Source organism: Charadrius vociferus, unplaced genomic scaffold (genome assembly GCF_000708025.1).
Source record: "Charadrius vociferus isolate BGI_N301 unplaced genomic scaffold, ASM70802v2 scaffold1036, whole genome shotgun sequence".
NCBI classification, from domain to species: domain Eukaryota; kingdom Metazoa; phylum Chordata; class Aves; order Charadriiformes; family Charadriidae; genus Charadrius; species Charadrius vociferus.
The window spans coordinates 186,503-191,263 of NW_009648816.1; the positions used below are offsets into that span (position 1 = coordinate 186,503).

The 4,761-nt window shown below is 51.2% G+C and overlaps 1 protein-coding gene across 1 annotated transcript in view; it reads left to right on the top strand.

The window, feature by feature from the left end:
• Positions 1 to 4,761, top strand: part of HSF1 (heat shock transcription factor 1) — a 124,395-nt gene that overhangs the window by 70,636 nt on the left and 48,998 nt on the right. The gene's annotated exons all lie outside the window — the stretch shown is intronic.

The window sequence follows — 4,761 nt, forward strand, 5'->3', positions numbered from 1 at the left end:
CGGGATGCCATTGGCTGTCTTGGCCACCTGGGCACAGTGCTGGCTCACATTCAGCCGGCCGTCCACCAACACCCCCAGGTCCTTCTCTGCTGGGCAGCTTTCCAGCCACTCTGCCCCAAGCCTGTAGCGTCTATGGGGTTGGTGTGACCCAAGTGCAGGACCCGGCACTTGGCCGTGTTGACCCTCACACCATTGGCCCATGGATCCAGCCTGTCCAGACCCCTCTGCAGAGCCATCCTACCCTCCAGCGGATCAATACTCCCACCCAACCTGGTGTCATCTGCAAACTTACTGAGGGTTCGCCTGATCCCCTCATCCAGATTGTTGATAAGATGTTAAAGAGAACATGGGGCAGCTGGACACCTCTGGAACATTGCTTACCAGTGCCTTTCACCTTGCTTGCTGTTTCTTTTGCTGGAGGACAGCAGCTCTTCTCTGGGCATGTTGGGAGGCTGAGCCCCTGTCTGCAGGCGGCGGTGGGAGTCACCCTGCAGAAGACCGGGCTCCTCCAGCGGCTCTGCTTCCCCGCTCAGAGGGACTTTTCCATCTGCGCTTCTGTCTGTCCCGTCACCGCAACTGAGTCGCATTTGGAGGGAGGAGGGTGGCGTTTCCCTCCAGAGCACATGTCTGCAGGTCCCTTTAGTCCTTGCATGTCCTGGAACGCTTTGGAATAGGATCAGCCTGAGCGTTCACTTGTCAGATGAGGTAAAGGCTGCCGCTCCGGCCGACGCTGCTGTAGCTGGGGAATAGTAAGAAGAAAGCTGTCTGGTCTGTTCCCTTTCGCTGTTAGTAGCATTCCAAGGGCAGGGGGAATAGCGTTATTCTGGGTGTCAGCTCCTCCTTTCAGCAGCAGGATGGAAGAGCTGGAGCAGAATTAGGTGATCAGACAAAAGCACATCTGAGTGATAAGGTGCTCTTCTAAAAAGAAGGGGAAAAAGAAGTAATAAATCTTCAGGACCGAACCGAGACAGGACTGAAAGTTCCTCCTAACAACACCTTTCCCAACTGGTTCAGTCAGAAATGGAACTGAGGTTATTTTAATGTTTTTTAAGACCTCAAGAGTTGGGTTCTCCAAACAAAATTCCTGCCCTCAGTCAGACGTTTGAGTCTTTGTGCTGTATTCGGTTACGCTCCCACAGTAGCGTGGTGCAGTGCTGGGATGGTGAAAAGTCAGACTTCATGTCTTGTGCTAGAAAATATGTATATGAATCTTCCCCATTCTGGTGTTTATAACTTTTTTCTATGCTTCGTCTGTTTTTTAGTATTGATCCTGTTCTTCCCTATCTTTGTTACAGAGGCTTTGATTTACTTGAATTATACCAGGGATTCCTTAGCGTGTGTTTGGTGGCAGTCTGAGGATTTCAGTTTCTTTTAGAGTTGTGTGATATGGTGGATGTTAATTCCAAACTTGAAAGTAATTTCAGAGTTTCTCCCTACCACTGCTGGTTGTGTTTGCTTGAAGAATGGGGATTGCTAAAGGTCATGCAGTAAAGACAAAGATACCCAAAATGGAACGTGATTTTCTACGCTTAGCTTTGGGTGTTTGCTTGATGAGCTTCTGGTATAGCTGTGCCATTTTCGTGGCATTTTTCTCAAATCACTTTGTGTTTAGCATAACTGTGTATTTCTGTGTTACCAGCTCACGGGCCAGTTTGAGGTTTGTTATCCTGTCTGGGTGAATCGTCCCGTAATGAGCTTTTGCTGTTCTGAGCGAGCATCTCCGTGCTGCTGGTTCCCTGCCCTCTGCTAAGCAGTCCCTAGCCTTTTTCTCCACGCTCCCTCCTTCCCGGTTTTGCAAACTTGTACTGCTTAATCCTGCTCTTACCCTACGGATGTGCGGGGGAACGGAGAGCTACCTCTCCGTGGGAATGCCGCGAGATGGATGGGTGCGTTTGTAGCCGCGCTGTCCTGGCGGGGCGCAGGAGCGCTCGGGGTGATTATCCCGGAGACGTGGCTTCACGGCAGTCTGCTCGGCTTCCTCCCCACGCACACGCGTCTGCCGGTCCCGTTTGGCTGCGGGTTCTTGTGATGGGCAGCAGCATAAAGGGAGCCTTTCATACACCTCTCACGTGGAGGTTCTATCAGGGATTAACTTTAATGCTCCAGATGTGGGCTGCAGCGAGCATTCCGATGTTATTAGAAAGGATGACATTTTCATTACCTTTCAACGCCAGCTCTTTGAATAGCCGTGGGGCACGGTCTGTGCTCCGTGACCGGGGCCTTTAGTTTTTAAGGATCACTTGAATAACCGAAAACTGGCTAATATCGCTACAATAATGTGTAATTTCTCTAAATCACTTTCTGCTACAAGTGCAGGAAGCTTTCCTTTTTTTACCGAAGCTGTGGGCTGAGCAATTCAAATAACGGTCTTGTTTTATCCAAGCAGTTTACAGAAATGCTGAGATGCAAAAATGCTTTGCTGCGCCGCACTCTGTTCTTGAGTGGCTTTTAGGTGTTTTAAGTATATCTGAAGACTTTGGTGCATAACTTCTGCCTGAGCTGTTGAGGAAGCGCTTTGGAGCATGCCGTGCCTCTCCCTTCTCCGTGCAGCGGAGGATGTGCACCATTGCCCTCAGCAGCGGGCTGCGTTGCTGCAGGACGGGCAAAAGTGGTGCTTGTCGCAGTGGTTCTGGGGAATTCTTTGGATATGGGATATTTTTAATCATCGCATATTAGAATCATAGAGTGGTTTGGGTTGAAGGGACCTTTAAAGACCATCTCATTCCCCCCCCTGCCCTGGGCAGGGACACCTCCCGCCAGCCTAGGTTGCTCAGAGCCCCGTCCAACCTGGCCTTGACCCCCTCCAGGGATGGGGCAGCCACAGCTTCTCGGGGCAACCTGCGCCAGGGGATCACCACCCTCAGAGTGAAACATTTCTTCCTCATATCCCATCTCAATCTCCCCTCTGTCAGTGTCAAACTGTTCCCCCTGGTCCCACGGCTCCCCTCCCTGATGCAGAGTCCCTCCCCAGCTCTCCTGGACCCCCTTTAGGCACTGGAAGGGGCTCTGCGGTCTGTGTGGAGCCTTCTCTTCTCCAGGCTGAACCCCCCCAACTCTCCCAGCCTGTCCTCCCAGCAGAGGGGCTCCAGCCCTCGCAGCATCTCGGTGGCCTCCTCTGGCCCCGCTCCACCAGGTCCATTAGAATGAGAAAAATGATGTGGACTTTTATTTCTTAAGGTGGAGTAGACTGTTTAAAAAAAAAAAAAAATATAGAATTTTGGGCTTTAGTCTTAAGACGAGTGGACTGCTAACTTGAACTTCTGCTTCAGGTCCGCTGACCCTGTTTGCAGCGATTTGGCTCTGCCCTGGGAGTGTCGTACAGCTCATTTAGGAAGAAGTTTTTTGGAAAGACTCTGAACCCTTTGGGAAGTCATCTACCTTGTGTGCCTCGGGGTCTCCTTTGCTATAAGAACATCGCTCTGTGCTCTCAGGTTAAGGCTCGGGGTGCCTACAGTGCCTGGAATGTGCTGGCTGATGATGAGCGCGGCAGCGGCGGCAGTCTGCGTCATGGGCTTGTGGGGTGAGGTGGCACGTGCTGCCGCGGGACGAGGGGATCGGTGTCCTGACGTGGAGAACGGAAGGGCTTGGGAGTTCCATTACATGCGGCAGTAACTCCACTCCCGTTGTGTGCTGGTGGGCACTGGAACAGGGTTGTCCCCAGCGTGTCTCCGTTTTCGTTAGTATGTTGGATGATGGGCAGTGGTGCTTTAGCTGCATCCTGTGCGTTACCGAGGTCACAGCTGATTGCTCTCAGAAACCATTTTATTCCCTGAATAAATAAAACACAAGCCATTGGGATTGCCTCAAGCGGGTGCTAAATGTTTGATTCTCTTTTTGGTGGTATTTTTGATAGAAGTTTTGTTGAAATGTGTGTCTTTCCTTATCTTGCTCTGCATTGAAAAGGCGAGGCATGGCAGTGTATACTCACGTACCAGGAGGGTTCCCTGTGAATAAGGGGCTTTTATCGGGAAATGATGAGGTTAATTGGAGATTCTTGGTTTAGTTCTAGTATTTTCAGCCTTTCTTCTTGCTGACCCACACTATCAGCCAGACATCAGCATAACTTGGTCTTGCGAGAGCAGCAGAAGGTGTTTTCCAAAATGGTTCTAGGACGTAGGAGCAAACCCCGGCTTCTTGGCCATTGGTGTCAAGCTGCTGCTCGGGACTGGGAGAGCTCTGCTCTGCTCTCCTGGGAAGGAGAAGAGGCAGGGCACGGGGCTGGTGGCTGGAGAGGACTTGTGCCACTTGCTGTTCAGGCCACGTGGAGAGGATCAACATAAGCCTCTGTTCGAATGTCACAGAATCACAGAATGGTCAGGGTTGGAAGGGACCTCTGGAGATCATCTAGTCCAACCCCCCCACCAGAGCAGGGTCACCTACAACAGGTTGCACAGGACAGCGTCCAGGCGGGTTTTGAATGTCTCCAGAGTGGGAGAGTCCACAACCTCTCTGGGCAGCCTGTGCCAGTGCTCCACTACCCTCAAGTTCCTCCTCATGTTAAGATGGAACTTCCTATGTTGAAGCTTGTGCCCATTACCCCTCGTCCTATCACTGGGCACCACTAAAAAAAGACTGTTCCCATCTCCCTGGCACCCTCCCTTTAAGTATTTGTAAGTATTAATAAGATCCCCCCTCAGTCTTCTTTTCTCTAGACTAAAGAGACCCAAGTCCCTCAGCCTTTCCTCATCAGAAAGATGCTCCAATCCCCTAATCATCTTTGTAGCCCTTTGGTGGACCCTCTCCAGTAGATCCCTGTCTTTC